Source organism: Cydia splendana, chromosome 2, assembly GCF_910591565.1.
Source record: "Cydia splendana chromosome 2, ilCydSple1.2, whole genome shotgun sequence".
NCBI lineage: Eukaryota > Metazoa > Arthropoda > Insecta > Lepidoptera > Tortricidae > Cydia > Cydia splendana.
In genome coordinates this window covers 30,604,720-30,631,552 of record NC_085961.1, presented here as the reverse complement: position 1 = coordinate 30,631,552, position 26,833 = coordinate 30,604,720, and the positions used below count along the sequence as shown (strand labels likewise).

Below are 26,833 nucleotides of genomic sequence, written 5' to 3'. Positions count from 1 at the left end.
CAGATGATTCCTCGACGCAATTGGGTGATTCTTAAATTGTGTCCAGATTTTTTTGTCATAAAAGTTTTTATTTTTCATATATTACTCTCACAAGTTCCGTGACATTTCGACCTTGTAATTTTTTAAGTAAATGCTTTTGTTTATCTATGAGGATCTCACTAGAATAATATAATCAAGGTATGTTTATATTTGATGATTGAAATAGTAACGCAAAAAAAATATATATTTGTGTCTTATATTCCTGCCGAAGACTTTTATTTTACCTTTTCCTTCTACACAAGTTTGGCCAAGTAATAAGAATTTAGGGCTCTCAATTTTATTTTGACTTCTACAACAGTAAAGCTACGAGGCCATGTTTGGTATCGTTTTCGTATAAATTCGCAGTACCAAATTTAGTTAAGGTATCACATTGACACCATTCCGAAGTAAAAACATATAAACTTATTAAAATACTTTCTTTTAAACAGTGTTGGCCGAAAGTTAATGCGAATTGAAAATGTTGGCCATTAACCATTATAAATTGAACCTTACACCGTAACGGACGATTACAGTTTACGATTCAATTTATAATGGTTAATGGCCAGCATTTTCAATTTGAATTAACTTTCGGCCCACACTGCTTTTAAACTCCTCTTCACGCTTAAACTGCTGAACAGTTTAAAATTTAAATTTGGTACACATATATTTTGGGTCCCGAGACAGGACATAATAAGTTATCTGAAAAATCATCCTTTAAAGGTGTGAAATGAGGTGTAGGGGGGAATTCAGAATTGACTTCTTGAAGTTAATACTGTTTAAGTTTAGGTTTGAAGTCATGTTTTTTTATCATTTTTAACTAAATCAAAGATGTAGACCATCCCAAATTTCATATAAATCGGTTCAGCGGTTATTGATTTCCCGTACAAATTTCCACGCCACTTTTCACACCTTCAAAAGATGATTTTGGTTATAAGATCTATCCTATGTCCTGTTCCGGGACGCAAACTATTTCTATACCAAATTTCAACGAAATCGGTTCAGCGGTTAAGCGTCAAGAGGAGTTTCAAAAAAACCGGCCAAGTGCGAGTCGGACTTGCGTATTAAGGGTTCCGTACATTAAGTCCGACTCGCGCTTGACTGCACATTTCTAATAGGTTTTCCTGTCATCTATAGGTAAAGAACTATTTTGTGTATTCAGACGGACATACATACAGACGCACGAGTGATCCTATAAGGGTTCCGTTTTTTCCTTTTGAGGTAAAGAACCCTAAAAAGATTTTTTTTTATTTTGTGGAATGGTGTCAATGTGATACCTTAAATGGATTCAGCACCCCAGATTTATACGAAAACGATACCAAACACGGCCTAGCACCTTCACTGATATAGATATATCAAGATAAAATTGAGAGCCCTAAATAAACTTTCAAGAGCGGATATCTCAAAAACTATTCAACATATCGAAAAAATTGACTGAATAAACTTGTAACAAATTAAATTAACTTTCATTTTGTATAAGTGGCCATGTCGCTGAGATGCATAGTTTCCGAGATATAATCGAAAAACCGGAAAATGGGACCTTCAAAGCCCCCTCTCTCCCCCCCGCTCAAGGGCTACGGCCGGGGACTTTTGATATGTTCACCTCCTAACTTGTCAAACCGAGTTACGGAGTCAAAAATTGTGTTCCGAGCATTTCCCTCTACAACTTTTGGAGCATTCGTTGCCTGACCTAAGTAGCTTATTGCATTTCTTTAAAAACTTTTCTGTAAAAGGTTGACGGGTGTTGGGTGTTTATATGGTTTCGGTCGATTATTATCATTTGCATTGCCCATGATGACTTACTAGAATTACGAGCACACGAGACACTAATAGTAGTTTGACAAACCTTGGTTTTCAAGAGGTATTTTATATTGACATTTGCTGTCACAAATTTGCTGTCAGATTTAGTCGCAAACCGCACGCAAAGTGCACACAAATGTGTCGACACCTTGTTACGGAAAAGTGTAGACACGGCGACGACACTTTGTTTCGAAACAATTCTAGACACATTGTGTGGACTCTGTTACGACACATCTGACATTTAGTTACCACTTTGTGATTCTGCGACTGGAATGGTTATATGGGGTGTTCATCACACAAATAAATGCCCATACTGGGATTCGAACCCAGGACCATCGGCTTCGCAGGCAGGGTCACTACCCACTAGGCCAGACCGGTCGTCGTATATTGTCGTAACACTTCATAAAGTGTGTCCCCAAACACGTCCGACAATAATCCAATATATGGCTATACTATCAACCGAATAGGGTAGCCACACGTTCGTCAATAACCTTCAACCTTAGGCGGTTATCACACTGGATGCGGTTTGCACGTCGCTCCGATGTGCGAGCGGGATGTCGCTATAATACGCGCATAGCGTTGTCTCGCTCAAGGGTAATTTCATTTTAACTTGTATTTTAAAGCGCGACTTAAGTCGTGTTTCAGTAACGTCTAGAGTCTGTTCGGAAAGAGAAGAGTCGCGGAATGTATTGGGCCCCATACAACTCACGACTCTTCTCTTTCCGCACAGACTATAACCGTCACATTCCTGACAAAATGTATGGGATTTGACATTGACCGTCGTTAATGGTGTACCATTAATGGTACACAGTTAAGTGAAAATCCCATCAAACACCTGAGCGATGTGCGAATCGCATCAAATGTGATAACCGCCTTAAGGACGATAATAGCGTGTCCACTATCGCTTGCTACTAACAATTCTGCAGGCGTCGTAAGATATCAAACAAGCGATTTTGATCCGTCCAGTGATGTATGAGCGTTGGGATTTGGGACAGGGTAGAATTTGATTTGGATTTAGATGACTTTGTGAAGGGTTAGAGGTTAGGCAATAAAGTAAAATATGAGGAGCACGAAAACACGATGTAAGTAAGACATAGTTGTAAGAATACAAAATAAGTACAATATCAATACTCAGCGCAGGCTTCGTCATGGTTGCTATACCCAAAAATGACAGCGACAACATGCTTTGTTAAAAAATACAAAAACTTAAAACCGACTAATTTAAGTCTCGTCAAAAATTACCTATTTTAACAATTAAGCCCCGAACTGTTTCCTGCCCGGCCCAAACGTCCCAAATATGCCAGCTGCGTTGTCACACTGAATAGCTAAAAATACCTTTGAATTATATTTTTTAATTTAAATTAATTGGAAAGTCACACGTGTACGTACATACCTATGACGACGTGTTTTTGATCCTTAACACTTAAGGTGAAAAAGAAAGAAAAGAGAACCTTACATCTTTAACGTTCAGAAATAAAATATTCTGATGGAATTTATTTATAAATCTGGTCTAGAATAAAAACCAGACTTAACCACAGAGATAAAACCCTAATTCTCACCAAAAGTGCTCCAGCAAAACATAGGTACCTATAATTTTCGGATGCTAACAAGCCAAAAACATGTTTATCTACAGCGACTTTAAGTCCAAATTCAAATTAGCATAGAATTTGCAGTGACATTCAAAAAGGTCTTAAGCAATAAATGTGTGACTGGAATTTGAATCGTATTATGACGGCATACGGTTGGATATAGATTACTAGATTACCAGATTGTGGTAAATGCAAAGGCCTTCCCAGAGCTAGATAAAGGATTACGAGTGTTGTCCGTTTCTGTTTCTTGCCGATAAACCGGATATTTCCAGCTTCGTCATGAAAATGACTAACATGAAATCTATTCAAAAGTTTTTCACATTGGTAACATAGATTTCGGTTACTGGTACAGAATTGCAGACTGTAAGCTGCTTTGGTTCTTATATTAATTATTATAAATGCGAAAGTAACTTCTCTGTCTGTCTGTCAGTCTGGCTGTTACCTCTTCACGCGTAAACTTCTGTATAATAAAAAAATAATCCTGATTTGAGTCCTGAGTAAGGACATAGGTCACATAGGTTAGTTTTCATCCCAAAAATCATCTCCTAAGGGGGTGAAAAGTTGGATGGAATTTATTGAAACTTGAAATTGACAAGCACTCTGTCATTTTGAATTCGATTGGCAGCGGAGTGTAGGTATGCCGGAAGGTGTCTATTCTGAATGAATTATTATTCCTTAATCTGTGCCAAAAACCGTCTTGAGAAACCATAAAACTCGTTTCGGTATCAACACGATCTCGGGCCCATATTGCCCCGCGGTCGATGGCGCCGCGCACGCGCTTCTCACTTCCGCCGGAAATCACATCGGCATCCTTCTACTTTTCAAATTTTTGAACGTTGATAAGCAAACCCCGTTAATGTTGCAGTTTGTAGGCAATAAGGGTTGGTGGTTGGAAAATACGTACCCTAAATACTCCTTTAATAGTAGGTACATATAATAACTTCGGCTTAACTATTTAGCACAAAAACATAGTTCTACTATAACTTGTCCTTATGACCGTTTATTATGTTATTCAATATGAAGAGATTTGGAATAATTTTTAGTAGGTAATATTCATAATAAAAAAAATATAATAGGCGAAGGGAAGTTGGGGTATAAAAAGTACCCTAACTTATTAACTCACATTTATAGACGGGTCTATAGCGAATTTATTTTATTACCTTTATTTATCGACGTAGTGGGAGGTTTGAAAATGTGATGTCCACCCCAAACTTTTTCATACACTTTTCGTCGGGTAGTTGCACAAATCTCTGTTTTGACATTTTGCTGGGACATCAGTCAGCCGCGACCACGACCAGTGAAACCTGTGTCGAAACGTCGGTAAATAAAGGTAATCAAATAAATTCGCGATAGACCCGTCTATAAATGTGAGTTAATATGTGTTCAAAACGCGAAAGTTTTAAATATTATATATCCTAACCTGCCAATGAAGTATTTGTTTTGACTTGTGAAAGAGCCTATCTGCCCGATTCGAACTTTAAGATATGTCAATTAATAGATCTAGAAACGATATGGATTAGATGTGTCAGTGTCGAATCGGGCCGTATGAGGTAGATTCTAATTGAGTAACAATTTGTTATTGTTTTGATATGACCTTCACGATCTTCTTGGGGATTGATGCTCATCTCACGCACGACTTTCACCTCATTTCACATGCATCAATCAGCGTGAGCGATCTTCAGGGTCGTATCAAAGAGAGATCAAAACGGTAACAAGTTTGTAAATCAGAACGGGCTCCAGAGCTGTTTGCACGAAACCGCACTCGATCGAGCGGCCGATTGGCAAATGAAGCGAACGCTAACCCCATTTGCGTTCCGGTTGTCAAAGGATTTCCTATAATTAAGTTTAAATACATATGTCGACACCAGCATATTTTCAGATGTTTTAAATAGGCCCCGCGCATGAACTATAGGGGGTAGCATTATTTGGCGCGACGCGTAAAAGTGTCGTTTATGCTTCCGATGGAGCCCACAAGATGGCCGAACTTACTATGGACCATAGTCTAATAAAACATGGTCTTCCATTCCCAGAGTGACACGGGCCTACGTCACAACAACATGGCCGCTATATATAGCGCTATCGCATATTATCATATAGCGCTGTCGCATGATGACGTAGGCCCGTGTCAGTTAGGTGACCTAGAAAAGACGGGAATGGAGTACCAGGCGGAGTATATTATTATACCATGCTATGGACTGAAGTGAATGAAAAGCGTATTCGATAGCAACTGATTTTATTGATCTACCCGCTAGTACATATTTATATGAATACCCACACAACATCTTCCCCGTTACAAAAGTAAACCATAAGTACTTATGCCTAAAGTACATTATTATAATTACAGTGGAAATGAAAGCTAACTTTACAAAAGTATAAAGTAAGTATAATCATATTGTTGTATAATAGTTATAATTATTGCATTAATAATTGATGTTTATATTAATGACGTAATAGTATGATTGTTACGAATTAATAATAATACACTTATGCTGCTGCGAGCATATTACTTACTATCTTAACAAAATAGTAAACAAGATTGCATTATATTTATTATCTTAAATAATTATTTAAATTTATAACAATAATAACATCCACATTACTTAAATCTTATCTATCAATAGAAGCTGAGCTGACGCATGCGAGTATTACAAAATAACTATTCATAATTCTTGACTCCGTAATATACATATCTGCATGCACGTAACTTAACTTGAAGTATTTATTTTATTACTTATATTTTCCTTCTTTTTTTTTACATTATTTTTAATTATGATTTACAATAACTTTAAGCGGAACTTCTTTCACTGGCCTGGAAAAATTAATGAATTAAATATAGTTTTTCATATTAATGCGTGCCTTAACCGCTGCTTGTCTAGGTTCGCGAGATTTTTCCGTATGTGGTTGCGAGTTTGCCGCGGAACCCGTAGCTGCACCAGCTCCGTCGGGTGACGGCGGCCTGTCGCTGTCGGCACTCGACCAAGCTTCGTCGTCACTCGGCAATTTGTCAGCAACGTTGCAGTCATTGAGGGGTGAACAGCGCTCAAGTTTTATTAAATGTCGTCTTTTTTCCAACGAGAACGGTAGATTGCTTTGGCAATGTACATGTGCACATATGTTTCAGATTCAGGCCACAAGATGGCAGACCCTTCAACGCGCACGGTCCCTATAGCATTACGCAGTTATCACAGTGATGCGAGATCGCACTTCACAGCAGTGCTTCGCAGTGTGGCACTACGCACAACATGAGCTACGTGCGAATTGGACTTGGGCCGAGTAAATATGTTGGACTTAATACCTATCAACAGTCCAACCAAATATTTCGCATAACCGCCAAGAGGGCGCCACTACAGTATACAATATAATAATTAAAACACTAATTGAAAATACACCCTTGTTTTTATGATCGCCTGATGACTTGTAAACCAGTAATAGTTAAGTGTGATTACTATTAATTAGTATTCTTCAAGTATTGAAACTATAGATGGTTCAAATACGTGGTTGACAAAGCTCTTCGTGTTGTCAAAGATCTTCGTGAATTTCCTTTTAATTTTTTGTAATTTTTCTAAAATAAATGGGTTCGTAATGTTCTTGATTAATACTTGATTTAATTTTAATTTTACCAAACCTTATTTATGTCAATGTCATATCAGGCAATAGTCTACATGTATCTACAAATATCATACGATTTAAGGCAATACTGTAATAAATACGTCTCTTGATTAAATACTTAGATGTTGCATCGTGCTTGCAAAATAGTTACCTATACGCTTAACTTACATTTCATATTCGCTTCGTTTCTGCAAATGATGATGGCGTGTGAGCGGCATTTTTGGATATTAAAATAGTCTAGAACTATAAAGAAATAAAAAAGTCTAACTTATCCTTGTTACATATTTTGGAGTCGGTTAAAGTAAGGATCTTTTCAAATACACGGTCGGTATATTTTTTTGTTTGCTGAAGAGAGAATTAGCATTTTCACGCAAACTGCTTAATTCCGGGCACGTTTTATTCCAGGTTCCGTTCCATTACACTTTTCAAGTATTTTTCCTGTTCTTTTTCCTTCGGGATCACTTTTTGACTTTAATTAGCTTTACAAGAATTAAAGGGCTCTTGAGGTTGAAATTCTTACGATAAAATTAAAGAAAAATTCTCAAAAGCAATGTGAAGCTATTCAATTACTCATAGCGACCACTAAATCATTAGCGAATAAGTTCAGATTTGGCATATATGTATGTATAATACATTACATCATAGAATGGGGCCTTGTGGAGATAAACTTTATTATACTTTTTTTCACCATACAAAGTTGTACCACCCTAATCCACATACATTATGTAAGTTGGGTGATAATGCAATATCATGGTACCAGCGAGCTGATCTGATGACGAACACAGGAGGTGGCCATAGGAACTCTGTGATATTAGAACAACACAATTAATTATGTTTGAATTGTCTTGATGAGTGTTAGTAGCCTGTTGAAAGAAAAGTTTAGTTTGCGACAAAAGTTTGTATGAAAACTGAAATTTTTAACTCACATTTATAGACGGGTCTAATGCGAAATCTATTCAATTACCTTTATTTACCTACGTTTCGATACAGGTTTCACTGGTCGTGGTGGGTGGTGGTGGTGGTGGGTGGTGGTGGTGGTGGTGGTGGACCAGTGAAACCTGTGTCGAAACGTCGGTAAATAAAGGTAATTGAATAAATTTCGCGTTAGACCCGTCTATAAATGTGAGTTAATATGTGTTCAAAACGCGGAAGTTTTAAATATTATATAGCTGAAATTTTTGTCAATAAAATTATTCCTGCCCTAAAATAAAAAAATAATAATTTGCTAAGTATACATCGCAGTCTGCACACCTGCCCCTACGCTGGCTACCTTCTTACGTCCCCATTAATCTCACTTTCGTTGGATATTAGACATTTTCCTCTCACATTACACCTCGGAAGGAATTACGAGTAGATGTCTGATTAGTCACTGACCCAGTTCCGAACAAATCTGCCGACTCAAAATGGAGCCCACTTATATTGATATTTGTGGGTTTTCGGGCAATTGAAGGCAAGTGTAATGAGAAAGGAAAATGGGGGTTATTTTATTTTTATTACACGTAGCAACACGTAGTAAAGCGATGAAAAAGATTTTGCTTAATTAATAACGGTGGGTTATTAATAACTAGCCTTAGAGTGCGATTTCGTTTGCAAAACAAAATTCGTTATCTTGCAAATATTCTTTTTTAGCTTTGATACACAAAAGCAAATGTTTGTCAACAATACGTCAACGTAAGTATTTCTGAGCCTCCTGTATAAAACGCGACAGTTTTATATAAAAAGAACGTTATACATAAAATAAATAAATCAAAATTGTGACCTTTAGAAATGGACAGGTTGCGCAAGGAGCCAGGGGGCACAGAAAGGTTAAGACGAAAGGGGATGACGATGACGATGAGGGGGGGGGGGGGGGGGGGGTGTCCAAAAATGTCAAAAATCGATGACGTAATTTATGGACAGCCCCTATGCCTCTTCGTTTATTGTTCGTTCGTGTTTTAATTATTATAAGAACTAGCGACCCGCCCTAGCTTCGCACGGGTTACACAAAACCTTAACAAACTATACACCTAAACCTTCCTCAAAGATCACTCTATTGATAGGAGGAAACTGCATGAAAATCTGTTCAGTAGTTTTTGAGTTTATCGCGATCGTACAAACAGACAGACGCGGCGGGTGACTTTGTTTTATAAGGTGTAGTGATTGGAAGCTTTTATTTAAACGCGCACTTCCAATATCAATTCCATTTAATTACTTATTCATAAACGTACATTTTGTAATTTTTACACTACGCATATCCTTTTTGAAAAGTACCAAGCAATTAAAGCGGAGCCTTCTTAGATCAATGGGTCACTGAAACGTCGAAGGAAGTCTTAAATATTTGCACGTTAGCCTTTCACTCTACATTTAAATTATAACATTTATAACTCTAAAAATGACCATGGACTTTTAACATATATATTCATAGAAATTGTATGTAGTTCGTCAAGCAACAATAAGTTACATTGAATTAGATACATCCCTCAAACAAAATTACTCAAAGCCACTAACTTACAGGAATAAAGACCGGCTATCGTTACAAAAAGAAATCTCCTCACCACTTTTATAGGGTCAAACGTCGCCCAGTATCGACCCTAGGCCCATCGCCTATTTTTAGCTATCGACCCATCTTCCATACCTACTTGAAATTTTCAGGACCGCCCCATTGGCTGAAGCGGTATGACGTCACGGAAACGTATCGACCAATGGCGTGGATGGGTTCTGCGCATGGCTGGTGGAGGCTTGCGAAGGCGATGGCGCTTGGAACCAGTCCGGGCCTGCCGCGACCAGGTGTGCCAAGCTACCGCCATCACAATTTTAAGGTCAATAGTTAATCCGCCATTTTTGATTTTTGAATTTAGAACGTTTCATCTTTCAACCCGTTCCGAGTAGTGTTTTCCTTTGTGTAGTTTTAAGTGCTTAAATGTTAGTGCTTTTTATGAGAAGTTGCGTAATTTTTACGTAAGGGTTATGTGATGTGCGAGGGAGATATGGGAGTGAGTGAGAGGGCAGTCGTGATATTAGTGAAGGTCGTGAATGCGGTACATGGAGTGTATACAAAAGTGGTCCTTATATATATGGTAGTAAGGTTAAAGTGTTGCGGTCGATCGTTAACTATTGACTCAATGATGGAATGGAATTTTGATTATTAATTGACGAGCAATCAAAAGTGTCATATGGCAATTAAGAAACAAACAACAATTATTTTTTACAACAATTACAAAACAAATATTTAAAACTTGTAAGATGTCTAACAACTTGCGTAAAAATGATCTTAATTTATAACCCGAAAAATCTAATATTAAATAATTAAATTCATTTCTAAAACGTAAGAATAAAAAAACGGTCGTAAGAATAAAGTTGGTTAAAAATCGACTTAGATACATATAGTGTCCATAGCTTTAGTGCCCTAACTCCTAAATTCTAATCAAAATAAGATTCTAGACTTCACTAACCATTTTTCATAGTGCCAAGTAGAAATAGGAATTTTAAGAAAAATTACCTATATCCAACACATTCTCATTTGTAAACCAAATTATAACAAACATACCGTATCGAAAGCCAAGAAATTAGAAGGGGACAAAAAATATAGCGCGCCGCGAGAAATTTGCGACGAAATATTTTTTTTATCTGAATAATAACTAAAAATATTTAATTATGTTTAAAATATACTCGATCTATCTCTCGAAAATATTAGTGGCTATTTTATTTTAAAACTATACTGCTATGGTATAGCCTAACTTTAAACTGTAATAAATTAATAATAATAATCAAGTAAGTATAGTCAGTTCAAGATAACTCTACCATTTGTCAGCGTACATCAAATTCCTATTAAAATTCACATGACTTTTAATATGGCACTTTCATGCAGAGTAAGATTAGTTAGACTCTATATACTTATATTAACTAGTTTCTGACCCCGACCTCGTCTGATAAAATTATTTCTGCAATAAAAATTGTCGTGTCCTTCCCCGGGACTAACACTCTCTACAATAAATTTCATATATTTAAATCTGTTCAGTAGTTTTAGTTAAAGATAGACTGACAGACAAACAGCGTTACTTTGAAATTTATGATATTAGTAGGAATTTCAATTCAAGATGGAAAAGTTCGTTTACCGTCGGGTCTACGAGCCGTAGCGGCGTAGCGGCGCGTAGCGCCCGCGGGCGTAGGCGCTACGAGACACTGAAATCAAAATGGTTGCTTGTGGAAATAAAATATCAACGTTGACTTTTAGTTGATTATTTTGTATTAACCCTTTATAAGGCATAAGGGTGACAGAAATTATGCAAAATTGAACGCTATCCCTTTAAAATAAAGTTCAAAATTGGGTGCAAAGTATATATCTGCCTTATAAAGGCTGAAAACACTAAAACAAATATAGTTAATTAAAGTGAAAATGTGACAACTATGACGCGACGACAACAAGTTCCTAAACAAAGTTTGAAAATTAATTTTAAAAGGGGAAAATAATATATGTAACCTATTCATATAACCTTTAATTAAAGAAATAATGTTTTGTAGGTTTGATAGGAATGAAGCATATTAAATTCATATTTTATTTAAAAATATAATTAATCAATCCAGTGTTATATTTATTTTAAAAGTCTGATCTTAAGCATTTATAAAATAAAAATAAAAATAATTAAACCTATAAAGAAAAGAGACAGAACTAATTCGAGAAATTGTTGCAAGAATGAAGCCAAAACATAAAGTATTATAACTCAATAGGTAAAACCCATTTTTCAAACAACAATAAATCTGATTGTATAAGTATGCTGTAAGTGCCTAATTTCTTATTAGATCAATGATCATAAATCAACCTGTTAGCCACCATAAGTGACAGTATTTGGTAGAATGAATTTGGTGTATCTACACATATCATCAACCCTCTATGATGCATTCAATAACCGAAAATTACGGTCAGCCAAAAGAAAATATTTTTTTCTGTGATAATATTATTATTTTGATAATATCGCCGATATCGATTATAATAATGCCATTCAAATTTTAAACATCGGAATATTAGGGCGATTACAATGTGATATTGATCTGTCAGTGTCAAAGTGACGTTTTTGGTTGAAGAAATGTGAGTTTTGACACTGACAGATCAGTACAATATTGGAAACAGATCGAATAATTAAAAACTCGAATTGGCCTGTATACGAGGATGTGTAGATAAAACAGTGCATGTAACTGTACATAATTAGGCAGTGAATCACTCGTGGTGGTGTTTTATGAAACTCGCTTTCAGCCCGTTTAATAATAATAAACTTACACTCGTGTGTTTAATGCCTTTTATTATGTAGCAGTCACATAAAGTACTATACTAGAGACGATTATCAAATCGGCTGTAAATGACGCCAAATTTTAAATGTCTAAATGAGACCTTAAGGCTAACAAAGCCAACAATAGTATATAAAAAAACTCCAAACGATACTTAAACAATGTACTGAAATGCTGTCGTGACTTTTCGTCGCATCTGGGGGCCTAGCCAAGACGATAATCGTACATCGACAAACGCCCAACGAAAAGAAAAATGCATCGGGACGACTAGTACGAAAAGTCATGTGGCTGTTTCCATACATTATTTAAGTTTTTATCGGGCTGTAGCAAAGATGCACAGAAGTGGCACCACTATACCTTATGAAACAAAGTCCCCCGCCGCGTCTGTCGGTTTGTGTGTTTGTATGTTCGCGATAAACTCAAAAACTACTGAACGTATTTTCATGCGGCTTTCACCTATCAATACAGTGATTCTTGAGGAAGGTTTAAATTAAATTTGTTAAGGTTTTGTGTAACCCCTGCGAAGCCGGGGCGGGTCGCTAGTTTAAACTATTCCTTCAACATTACTCGCGCTGCATGCTCAATGTCAAATCAAGAACAGTTTTTTTTAATATGGCATGCATTGCCTGGCATTGCAAATTCATACAAATAACAAAAACATCTTTTCAAAATTACACTGCAACATAAAATCTTTATCCACATGCAAATTTTTCCTTTAACGTAAAACTCGCGTCATTTTCGCTAGGTGCCGGAAGCGGCCCGGGCCGGAAGTGGCGGAGTGCCGCGTTTCCGGTTCCGCTCGAGACAAACTTGCGACGGAACTTGAGCCTTAACGTTGTTTGCCTTTGTGGACTTGTGAGACTTGTGAGACTTGTGAGACTTGTGAGACTTGTGAGACCAGCACAAGGGCATTACATGAGTCACATTATATGCTAATAAAGTAAAAACTTGTGCATTTGTGAAAAGAGTCAGTTAAGAAGAAATAATTTTTTTTACCCACGATAACGATTTAACGTCGAGCGGCATTTGGATTATAAAATATGTATTCTTTATATGACATGTATTACTCGAAATGCATCTGGCTCAGACCAATATACATACATAATACATAAGTACGAATAAGATGCATAGGCCAATGATCCATACTAATATTATAAATGCGGAAGTTACTCTGTCTGGTTTTTTATAACCGCTGAATCGATTTAGATGAAATTTGGTATAAAGATATTTTGAGTCCCGGGAAAGGACAGGATAATTTTTATCTCAGAATCATCCCCTTAAGCCCCTTAAGGGATGAAAAAGACGGACTGAATTTACTGTGGAAGTGGTTTATGGAAATATTAATTTTATGTAGAAGAAGTCACGGGAAGTACCTAATATCATATGCAATTGTAAGCCCAAAATTGGTCTCCATTCTATTCTTATTTTTACTGAGCATACCTACAATTTTCCCCACATCAAGTTAAAATAAAATAAAAATTATTTTGTTTAAATACTTGTCTCTCGCTTCCTTTTGTTATTTTTGGTTATATTTTGATTAAAAAAACGACATAATTATCAATTAAGATTAATTTAAATATGAGATTAGTGTAAACTAAGTGTAAAGTAAATTATGTAGTTTCTAAATATAGTGATAATACCTATAAAGTCGGCCTTTGCCGTCAACAATTTCACCGTTTTGAACTTATTAGATACGACCTTGAAGATCGCTCACACTCATTGGTGCATGCGAAATAAAGTGAAAACAAAACACTCGCCAAGATGACGAAACAAAACCAAACCAAAATAGTTGAATCAGAATAGGACTCGACATTTCGTCACGTCAGGATCTCACTTTTAAATCGCACCTCGAATACCGGGTGCATACCAAAGAGCTTTGCTGATTAGAGCTCCTTCCCACTGACGTCCAGCTTTTTGCAGGATCCAGTTTTCTGTAGTATGCGTGCAATATCCCGCAAACAGAATGCTCATGTGAAGCTTACTATAGTAGCACGTATTACTAAAACGGGATCCTTCAGAAAACTGTACCCGCAAAAAACTGGACGTCAGTGGGAAAGAGCTGTTATTCAGTACGTCACAACGAATAGTTTGCGCTTTTTAAAAGTGAAAACTGCAAGTTGTGAGTGAAAATAATAAGACTGCACGATTGGCTCGAATTTGTGAGTGACTCCGATGATACCACCATTCTTAGTGCCGTAAGGCTCGTCTTTAGATATATGTCAATGGCAACCTATATGGATCATGTTGTGAACAGTAGGAGGCAGAATATGTCTAGGTATCACTGAAAAAAATATGATCTATCGAGCACACAATAAAGTGATTTCATTAAGATTAACTGCCATTACAATATCAACTAATGTACGTTCGTTCGTACGTAATGTACGAACAGTAAACTTTACTGCTTGGTTCGATAGGCTCATATGGAACTGTTTAAAGCATTAAACGTTAATGCAATTTCAATTGTTTTAAACGACTTTTTTCTCAGTATGCTCGAAGTATCAATGTCATAATTAACGAGAACATTTTTTATTTAAGCTAAAGGATAGCAGTCTTCAACTTGCACGTTCTTTATTCTAATTATCCTACAGCAGATTTTTCAAAGGGCTTTATATTGTTACAGAGCACACCATGAGCGGCAACTGAACCAAAACAAATACATATCAAACCATGCACTGATAGCTTAACCAAACAAACTATACTAGGCTAGTTACAAGAGTTTACGTGGGGGGCGCCCCCTGGTGAAAGTGGAGGAGGAAGGCGCGCTGTTGGGGCGGCTGCAGGCGCTGCGGGGGACGGCGTCGCCGGCGCGCGTGGCCAGCTCCATCCGCGGGTACCTGACCAACAAGGTCGGGTCGCTGCACCTCGGGGACTCAGGTATGTGATGATATAAACCCTGCATTTAGTAATAATAAGTCATAATGAGTTAGACGCTGTGGTGTGCGTAGACCATCCCCGGATACCCGCCCAACAAGGTTGGAACACTGCTACTCAATGACACAGGTATGTTACGAGTATGATGCCCAGTAGATATAGATAATGAACTCTGTAGAGGGGATAAGCGGGGAATCTAGGCACTGGGGAGTGCGTGGCCAGCTCTGGCTACCTGAGAAAAAAGTTTGGTTTATGCAGGCAGGGATACAGATATTGTACAATCAGTATTTGGAAGTACTAGTATCTTCGTATCTAATATCTTTCGATGTTCACATTGTTACGCAGGTTTGATGATATAATAAGGACATTGCGAAACATAATTTTAAGTCAACATTGCAGTTGCAATAACATTGTGAAAAGACACATGTGAACATAAATCTGTGTATGAACAAAGTGAAAGGTAATATAAAGGGGTCTATTGATCCGTGTGTTATATAACGACCGTCGCAACGTTGGTGCAGCGGTTGAGTGACGTCGCCTGCAGCTGTAACTATCCACTATTTATAGGACTAAAGTTTAACTTTATAATGGCGAGTATATTGAAGCTCGGAGTTTTATCACTGCTATTGCTCTAGCGGCACTGCAGAATTTAGGCACTTTTGAATAATTATTTATACAGCTACCATATCTGTATTCAGACAAACCGACCGACATGTTTATTCATATAGATAGTTTGCCAGTCTCTGTCTATTTGATGCTGACGTACAGCAAGCTGCAAAAGTGTATACCCACTTTATTGGGGTATGCAATTTTACAGATGTGTGTAAATACTTACTCTTCGTATGATTTCAACGTACAAAATTGCCGCATTTATTTAGTGAAAGGTTTTCCTCTTTTCGGTCAACTTGTGTCTGATTTTGATCTCTCGCTGGAAAACACTTATTTAAATTCTACTTGGCCGATTTAGGGAAAATACCACAAATACCAAACTTAGGTAATTGATGTTGTTTATTTGTATTACCTTACCAATAATATCTTTCGATGTTCACATTAAAAATAAAACAAAGCACAAATTTTAAAACCAAATGTTCTATACAAAGCACAAAAAATACAGTTTTATCCGCCAGATCCTCCCAGTTTACATTTCATCTAAACTTTTTACCAACAACAAGCCCAATGTCAAACAACTCATAAATACGAGCAAACAGCCTCTGCACACTGCAATAATGAACCTTACGTCATTGCATTAAGGGCCAGCTGCAGCTAACGAGCAAATATTTGCACAGACTGGGCGAACAGGGTGCGATATGTCATTAGCAAAGGAGCAGTCGTGTTGGTTGAGACTTGGGAAAATAAATAGAAAAATTCTGTAATTTGCTTTATGATTCGGAATTATTTTTCTTCTGTTATGTTTTTAAAAGCCCTGTTACTTTCGTTTTGAGACCTTTTAAGATTTGAAGATAAGTATACTAAATCATAATATATTTTCTCTAGGCTAATCACTTTAAAACGATTACCGGCTAATCTGATTTCCCCTATAACGGCTATAACGCTGCGTCTTACGTAAGCGAACAACTCGCGAACGCGACGCGGCGCGGCGCGGCGGGCCCAATGCATTCGCGTTCGCAACGAGATCGCCCACGTAGGACACTTCTATAGGTATCATAGGATTGATTCACCCCGCGCCGCATCGCTTCGTTTCGCGTTCGCGTGTTGTTCGCCTATGAAGTACGCTGCGTAACAGAGGGAAGACTACTAAACCATACCACTTCCGACCGCCATAATTGACAGAAATTGACACGCTTGTCAATTATCGTTAGCTCATCATAGTTTCCGAACTCCGCGATCCCCCGGCGTAATTGCATCAATTACGGTTCAGGAAAGGGACGTTCTTGTTTCTTGGGTAAGGTTTCTGGTTATTAAAGTAATTTGGAATATTATGTATTAGGGTAATTGATTTTAATTTCTAGTTAATTGTAGTACTTAAAGAGAGCTTAGTTTGTGACTATGATTTTAATGGATAATAAGAGGTATAGCTGAATAAGTCCCGAATTATATGTTTAACTTTAAAAATACCGTTACACACTTAAATTAAAAATTAAAACACACCTGTCACCACATCATCTTCCTCACGTTGTCCCGGCATTTTGCCACGTCTCATGGGAGCCTGGGGTCCGCTTGACAACTAATCCCAAGAATTGGCATAGGCCCTAGTTTTTACGAATCTGCCATCTGACATTCCAACCCAGAGGGTAAACTAGGCTTTATTGGGATTAGTCCAGACACCTGTCACCACATATCACTCACATACACGCACACACACATATCAATCGAAATCTGACAACCTTTAATTACCTCACTGGTCTGTTTTAAATATATTTTAATAGTCCTGAATTATTTGCGTCACAGAATCATTATTCAAGTCAAAACCAAAGCTATTGAACACAGAAATTACCCGAATTGTGTAAACAGAACCCTACACTTATAGGCCAGTTTTATACTGAAATTTATTGTCAGGCTTAAAAATATCAAACTATGTATATTCTATTTTACCCTCACTGGCATTCAGACGCGAGGCATTCGCGTTCGCAACGAGATCGCCCACGTAGGACACTTCTATAGGTATCATAGGATTGATTCACCCCGCGCCGCATCGCTTCGTTTCGCGTTCGCGTGTTGTTCGCCTATGAAGTACGCTGCGTAACAGAGGGAAGACTACTAAACCATACCACTTCCGACCGCCATAATTGACAGAAATTGACACGCTTGTCAATTATCGTTAGCTCATCATAGTTTCCGAACTCCGCGATCCCCCGGCGTAATTGCATCAATTACGGTTCAGGAAAGGGACGTTCTTGTTTCTTGGGTAAGGTTTCTGGTTATTAAAGTAATTTGGAATATTATGTATTAGGGTAATTGATTTTAATTTCTAGTTAATTGTAGTACTTAAAGAGAGCTTAGTTTGTGACTATGATTTTAATGGATAATAAGAGGTATAGCTGAATAAGTCCCGAATTATATGTTTAACTTTAAAAATACCGTTACACACTTAAATTAAAAATTAAAACACACCTGTCACCACATCATCTTCCTCACGTTGTCCCGGCATTTTGCCACGTCTCATGGGAGCCTGGGGTCCGCTTGACAACTAATCCCAAGAATTGGCATAGGCCCTAGTTTTTACGAATCTGCCATCTGACATTCCAACCCAGAGGGTAAACTAGGCTTTATTGGGATTAGTCCAGACACCTGTCACCACATATCACTCACATACACGCACACACACATATCAATCGAAATCTGACAACCTTTAATTACCTCACTGGTCTGTTTTAAATATATTTTAATAGTCCTGAATTATTTGCGTCACAGAATCATTATTCAAGTCAAAACCAAAGCTATTGAACACAGAAATTACCCGAATTGTGTAAACAGAACCCTACACTTATAGGCCAGTTTTATACTGAAATTTATTGTCAGGCTTAAAAATATCAAACTATGTATATTCTATTTTACCCTCACTGGCATTCAGACGCGAACTAAGTACGTTTGGGCCTAACTTTCTCCATACATTTACCCAACATGGCAACAGAGGGGGGAGTGGGATCGGGCACTCCTGGGATATGAATATTTGATGCCGACGGGCCCCGACCTACCCGTACAGTTGGAAACGACGGAGTTCAAATGGACGGGAAATATGTTTGGATCAAGGTGAAAAATTGCGGTGAGGTTGTGTCGAGTTTATGAGAAAATATACGTAAGTTACGAGTAAGCTTACCTACTTAGAATAACACAAATCAAAATCATCTTCCTCGTATTGCCCCGGCTTTTTGCCACGGTTCATAGGGTCCTGCCCTTCAAACCCAGAGAGATAACTAGGCCTTATTGGGATTAGTCTGGTTTCCTAACGAAAAACATCAATCAAATTATTTTAATGAAAATAATTATCTTTATCTATAATTGTCTTTGTTTCGTTGTCTGGAAGACATCGCTCTTAAAAGATAAGACCGCCTGTTGTTATCTCTATTGTCTTTGTTTATGTTACTGTACATTTATTGTAAACTACGAGTATGTGAGGTGTGCAATAAAGAGTGTTGTATTGTATCTTAGTAGGTAATAATAATTAAATTTGTTTCATAGTTAATTTTTTTACTGAAAATTGACTTTTGTTGAAAACAAGTCCAAAATAAATAAAAAAATCGTATATTATACACACATGTTAACCGTACCCGTCAATATTTGGCACTTAATGCAAATACAGAATCACCGAAAGCCAAGGTGTGTTCCCCTAGTCGGGTCGGGGCGGGGGTGGGAGCGGCTTATTTATTATTTAAATAGCGGGATGTATCGATTGGGGTATGTTGCGTTACGTGTCACATTTGAAGATGTAGTTTATATATTTTATAATAATTATATGTAATTAGCCTCATCGGTGTTAAAAAATTCAACCATATTTTCATTTCTTTGGGGGTTGAATTTCGAAAAACTTTTCTTTTAGTAGATTTCTACAATATTAAATAAAAGGAATTCCAAGGTTTATCAACGACGGTTAAAGCATTATAATATGTAAAAACATAGATTCATCAAATAGTAATGAGTCATGTGTAAAAAAAAGTCGTGTAGCTGAGTTTGGCAACTAAAGAAAAAAACTTTAGAGAACCAGAGTTATTATACAATTTACAATAGCGGTCAAATTCAATGGACCAATTTATATTAGAATTGAAAAATCGAATACAGTTTATGAATCTTTGCTAAAAGTAAACGATAAAGAGAATTAACTTAAACGAATTTTAACGAGATATAAAAATACTGCTCACCGAGGCATTGCAGTAATAGCTCCGAACCAATCCCCGGTCTTTTACGACACTCGCGGGAACTCGGGGTTGGCCCCGCGCTGACAATAAATCGTTACGTGACTTCGCGTTTCAATTCCGGTAGATGGCGCTGAAATGAACGGATGATTTAGTACAACCAGATTAATTTTAATCAATTAAAGCTAGCTTAAAATACGCTGACGACATTGTCTGTGTAGTAGAAAATAAGCTTGAATGTATGACACATATTATTACAGAGTCACATGTAGTAATATCTTGCACAACAAAACGCGAAAGAATAAGCAAACTTGCGGCCCTACAAAAAATATCGTGTTTGATAAACATTTTACGTAGTTCCCTAAAAACTTTCATACCCATCATAAACCCCTTTGGGCATTGGATTATCGGACGTTCTTTGCCTTTTATGCTAAAAGTCTTCTCACTAGTAAAAGTTTCATCTTTTACTAGATCTATTTATCTTCTTCGTATACTTGCATAAAAATCATAAAGTGTACCTAATGAAACATGTATTTTGTCGTGAGTAAATATTATGGTATGTACGTATACCTACTTATATCAACGCCTATTAGCATACGTCGCACTCCAGCGGGCATTTTGCGGGCATGTCATTGGTAAGGTTCACAAATCAATTTTCGAGTTGTCAGAATAAAGTATTTGTACTTAGTATTTGGTACCTAGTATTTGTAATGTGCGATTCCAAATACCTACCTTATCAACTAAAGTTGTACGTTAGTTAGGTATCTATTTTTTATATCCATTATATTTTAAATAAAAATAAGGTTGAATAATATGTAGTAAGTATATTTGATATAACAACTTACTTAAGCATATTATGCGAATATATTATTAATATTTTTTCCAAATTTTTGGCAGTAAAGGTTCTTCGTCATGTCAGCTATTTATTTGATTTTTTAAGTGGCCACTTAAATGGACTTATCACTTCAGAGTATTTATACATTTAAGATTGATACATGATAACGGGCATGGTATAATAATATACTCCGCCTGGTACTCTATTCCGAGATTCGCGTATGACCTAACTGACACGGGCCTACGTCATCATGCTGTTTACAGGTTCTCAAACTTTAAAATGTGGGAGAATTTTAACCAACGGTGAAAATTATTTTAACGGCATTAATTTTAAGTTATTCATGTAGAAACATAGTAAAATAAAACAAATCGAATGTATTAAATTAAACTTTATTTATCTATACAAGACAAACGTTTGAAAAACTAATTCACAGTTACACATTAATTACCAAGCTTACGACGTGAAAAGTTTGGAAAACACTGCGACTGCTGACACTGAGCGAGAAGGAAATAACAATTAACACGCGTTCGACAAGGATGACGGTCAGGGCATGAAGTTATCTAGATCCGAATTGTCAAATGTGACAGCGCTATCCTGTGTTGCCAGTAATGTAAACAGAATTACCCGAACGTCTGAAATTTCATTCGTGAATCGGAAGATATTGCTAACGAATAATTAAAAATGACGTGTTATTGTAAAATTTAAGATAAAATACATATAAATGAAAATTATAATATTATAAAGAAATATTTTAACTTATTAACCATAGGTATAATGTACCCATGTAACATGTTATGTTGAAATAAAGTGGCAATGTTATTGTGACGTAGGCCCGTGTCACTCTGGGAATGGAAGACCATGTTTTATTAGACCATGATAACGGGTATGTTACAAATACTAAGTAGGTACATATACTCGTAAGTTAAGATTTTATTTTGTAAACCTTAACAACCTGCCCCCAAACTGCCCGCTGGAGTGCGACGTATGCCTATTAGGTACTCATAGTACTAGATTTACTTAGTTTAGGGCTAAATCGAACTATATAAGATCGATACCAAATATCTATCTGTAAGTTATTACTTCTTTAAGTATATCTAATATCGTCAGGTGACAAGCAAAAGTCACTAATAACTAAAAAAAAATTTAAACAAAAATCGACCTTCTTTTAGTACTAATATGGTACGGCTATGAACTTGTGGTGGTACTTAGTGAGTTTTGCTTGACACCTGACGATATGCTGTAAATAAGTCCCGTTGAGTTTCTTGCACCAGTATTTGCTTGTGGCTGTGGTGTAGAGTTAGAACCGGTCGTAGTTTCTGACATTCGTAAGTGCATTGCATTGTCTATAAGTATTAAATAATAAATACTTCACGTGTAAAAAACAAAGTACTTGAAACATTTCTACTTTATATCAACCCACATCTCAAAAGCAATCTAAACCGCAAACTTGTAAAGATCTTCAGACAAAGCAATACCAAATTGTTCCGGTTGCTCTAACAAACGTTATGTTGCTTAAAACAATTTGGCAGATTTCCCTTTTATTAACAAAAGACTTAAGCCCTTTCCGTTCTGTGTAGCTTTATTGTGCCACCAAACACACTTAATCCTACTTTTAATGAACACCCCGCTCTCCCCTTACATTTATTGCCGTTGTACCACAATGCGGGGAGACAGGGGCGATGGTTGAGGGGAGCTAAGCTTAATTTTTTGTTAAAACTTTTATGTGTATGGAATTTATTTGTTTTTAATTAAGTAGGGTGCAGCTAATGTAATATTTAGGGGTCATCCATTAATTACGTCACACGAATTTCTAGGTTTTTTGACCCCCCCCTTGTCACATTTGGTCACATTTGGCAAACCCCTCCCCCCTAGTGTGACGTCACATTTTTTCTACGAAATCGCCAAATCGAATTAAGTAAGTACCTAAGTATTATTAATATTTTATCAAAATATTTTTGACGATATAAATATTAGTAATTTTATAACCCAAAACTGCTTAGGAAAGAAAATTAAAAGAATAAAACGATTATCGTTTTAAAACTTGTTATTTAAATGTACAGCGAATAAAATAATCAAAAAAAAAATTCGGTTACTGATGAAGTTAAAGTGACGTCACAAAGTTTGTGTCTCCCCCCTCCCCCATGTCACAATATGTCACATTTTCTGGACCCCCTCCCAACCCCCTAACCGTGTGACGTAATTAATGGATGACCCCTTATTAGTAGGTAGGTAGACCAGATCGCTAGATAGGTACTTATTATAATAGAAGGTAACTAGATTAGAAATTATTCTAGTTTAAGTCAAAGCACTTTAATTTTAAAATTAATAGGCGATTATTGTTGGAAAAACTAATATAATAAATTCACGGGAGTTTTGTAGTTAAAATAACTTCCACAATGTATCGTCGAGGTAAGTCTAATTCATTACGAATTAAATAAAGTCATTTAATTACAAACAAGATATATACAGTGGTATTACTAAAAAAATTAATTACTAGCTTAAATCTAAAATAGGCCCTTGAGGCATTGTACCAAGGATGCTGGCGGCATTTCCTCGCTGTATCGCAATGCTGATATGTTGTGCAGGGTTGCCGCCAGCTCTTCGGTCACCAGTTACGTCAACAAGTTTCTTTGTACATTACTTATTTTATGTGTTGTCTATACAAAAGGAACACTTTTGAAAAAAGCCCATAGTGATCTATAGGTACCTACTTTGAATTGAATTGAATTGTCATTTATTCACAAGAACATATGGTACATGAGATGTTACAACAATGATATTGAACCTTAATACATTTGGCATTCGGCTTTGTTTGTATTACTTACAGTATTCCAAAAAACATGGATGCAGAGATAGAATTGTATCTCTAAAAATAAATGCATATATACCCATCAGCACCCCAGGCCATTGCAAATCGAAAACTACATCACGTCCGAAGGGGAGAGCGGGGCAGGTCGGCTCAGGAAACGGTTAGTTACGGCGATAAATGGTGCTCGGGCCAGAGGGCGCTGATTACGATGCGGATGCAATCTCAATCCTGGTTCCCTATTTCTAAATGAGCATATGTGACAGTATGATAAAACTGACATATGACATTTTACAACCGAGTGTACTGTATCGAATTTGTTACGTAACAGCTTAAGTGTGATTTTTTTGCTTTTACATTCAGCGTTTCGTATTAGAGGAATGTGTCGTAGCATTAGTTCTGGACAATGAGTAGGTTGTAAAGCTTATACGTTTTGTATTGCGGGTAATTTGGGCCCCCTTTTGACTACCGGTCAGCTCTAAATTTAGCATTTTGCTGTAATTATGCGTGTTAAATAACGGATTTTCTCGGATAAATATAGTAAAGGAAAAATAACAAGCACACAGTAAGCAATAAGTACGGTCGAGGAATTTGGTTTTTGTACGATTTCGTTCCTCGTCACAGTTATAATCACATATGAGATCTCTCTAGCAGCTTTCATATTGTTTGTCACTATGACATGTTACCAAATGGTTTATAAATTAAATTCCTTGAGTATAAAAAAAAAAACATTTTTAAATTTTATGAATCGATCGTAGTTTTTTTAATTTAACAAGTTACCTTTATTCTAGATGAACTAAATCTAGTAATATTGTACAGTATTGTATTTCAGCTACATGAACATACAACTCATACTAAAACCATTATTACTATGTAACTTAGTCTAAATTTTTAAGGTAACAATTAATTAATTAATTAATTTTTAAGGTTAATTAAAAAAAAAACAATAAATTTAACTCTAACAAGTTAACCAACTGGAATAGATTCCTTAAAGGGATAAATTCGCCTTTGTGATCATGATGTGATTTTTCCTGTTTTCTTTTTCTTTTTGTAAAATAAAGCGTTTTAAACTACTACCAATTATATTTAGTATACTAAATAAACAACACACAACACAATCAGAGTGATCTTTATTCTACGCAGATATTTATATCTGTGTTCCCCCAATTACAGCATCCTCCGCATCCATCCTGGTTGTCACAGCAAGCGTGGCGCCGGCACCCGCGGCGCGTGGCCTACCCTCTCGAGACTACCCAACAGTAGATTTCGCATTTATCAAATAATATCAAATATATCGAGCTAGCTCCAAAATAAAACAAAACTTGTATTAATGTATTATTTATGTATCTACCATCATTCATGTAACCTATGTTTAACAAAATAAATGAAATGGATACCAGTAGGCCTAGCACAGGAGGGGCGCGACTGTATCTGGGCCGCAAGATAGACCACCTGTCTTTTTCTAAATTAGAGAGGGACGGGCAGTATCTAATAGTAGTAGTAGTTTAGTAGGAAGTCGGTGGCAGACAAGCATACGACCTGTCTAATGGTAGGCAAATGGCCACGGATCAATAACCTGTAACATCAGAGGGGTTGCAAAAACGTTGCCAGACTTTAAGATGGGAGTACCTACGCTCTTTTCTTGAAGGTTTGAAGGTCGTATCGGTCGATAAATATAGGAGTACAATGTTTGATAACTTAGGTTAATTTCATATGCTACATCTAGTAGAGTAATCAGCGTACCCCACTCACCCCTGTGTCCCCGGCTTATCGAGATCGTTTGCGTAATTTGACACTTGTAGTGTGTCCGTTCCGTTCCGGCGCTTGTGCGATGTTGCCCCACATCCCCCGGTTATCGAGATTGTTTCGACAGTATTGGTATGTTGGCATTATGGTTGGCAGGATAAGGATGTTTAGGGGTCTTCTATAAATAGACACGTAGAAATAGATACATTGTAGATGCAAGATTAATTTCATGTAGGTATTCCCAGCTGCAAAAATGCAGACTCACTTTATGAATGAACACTTTTGCATCTACTATACTTTATCAGCAACAAAAATTCAAAAATATTATGCAATATTATCGAGAAAATTGTGTAGTGTGGTATACTTACGAGTACCTACTAGAATAGGATCTGATCTGGATTTGATATTACTCTCAATTAGGGCATCTTACGCAGACTTATCGATTGTTCTAAAATATTTTTCTGGTCGATAAAAAATGTCCCGCACTATGCTGACCCCGCACACTCCGCTGGCTTCACAGAAAACCAGCGCCGTTGACCACGCTAGTCGTGCCAGCTGCATCGCTGAGTGGAGACCATTTCGGCTTCACATCTCTATTTCCCTGCATTGTTTATCTTTGCCTTGTACTTGTATATAGATGTGTTATTTGTATTGATGTGTTATCTGAATAAATTATTTCTATTCTATTCTATTCTAAAAAATATCGATACCGGCTGAAATCTTTAAACAGCTAATTTTATGTTAGTGTAATTTCAAAGAAAATAATGACGACCGAAAAGTATGATGAAATATAAAAAAAAAACATTTGTGTAAATAGGTACATTTTGCATTCACCAGAGAAAGTTAAAACATTATCAACACAGTATAGATCCGCGCACCCCCGAATGTCTTCAGGCGATTGCGGCCCGGTCCAAAATTACCGCCATTTTCTTTTAGTTCATTCCCCGGCTTATTGTTAGGGGAGTGTGGGGTAGATTGGATCACTAACTTTTGTGGTCTGCTTTACGAGTATTGAACACTTTATTGCATACGGGTTATTTAAAGGTTGAGAGGTAGATTTATGTTCATTTGAATTAAGTAGGTTTTCATTGTTTTTCCATTGACTAATTTAAAACGAATTTCTATTTAAACACAAAACGGGCGAATTACAAGTTACAAATTACTTTTGTATCAAAATGTAACTTCGACATAAAATATCTGGGTGAATTTGCAAGCTCAAAGTGGTTAATTTTGCAAACACCAATACTTATAAGAACATTTTCCCGCGAAGTAAGTCCTAATCGATTTTTTTCATTATTTTTTTTGCTAATCGACACTAAAAACTTTACTTAGGCTTTTGTAGAAGAAAGGCTGATATTTTCAGCCCTCCTGCCATCTTTTTATATCTTTTAACATTGCCGTTCAAGTGTTACACTACACCAACCCATTCTATTTAAAAAAAGAATCCATAAATTCAAAGTTCCTAAACGCCTAGAAAAGTTTCTCACAC

At 36.7% G+C, this 26,833-nt stretch overlaps 2 protein-coding genes across 2 annotated transcripts in view; both read left to right on the top strand.

Moving 5' to 3' along the window:
* Positions 1-26,833, top strand: part of LOC134806161 (high-affinity choline transporter 1) — a 357,022-nt gene that overhangs the window by 114,992 nt on the left and 215,197 nt on the right. The window lies entirely within an intron of this gene.
* LOC134806159 (vesicular acetylcholine transporter) overlaps positions 9,661-26,833 on the top strand; it is a 40,178-nt gene continuing 23,005 nt past the window's right edge. Inside the window, exons 1-2 of the mRNA XM_063779445.1 lie at positions 9,661-9,811; positions 14,896-15,149. The gene's annotated coding sequence lies outside the window, so the exon portion shown is untranslated. The remainder of the gene's footprint in view (positions 9,812-14,895; positions 15,150-26,833) is intronic.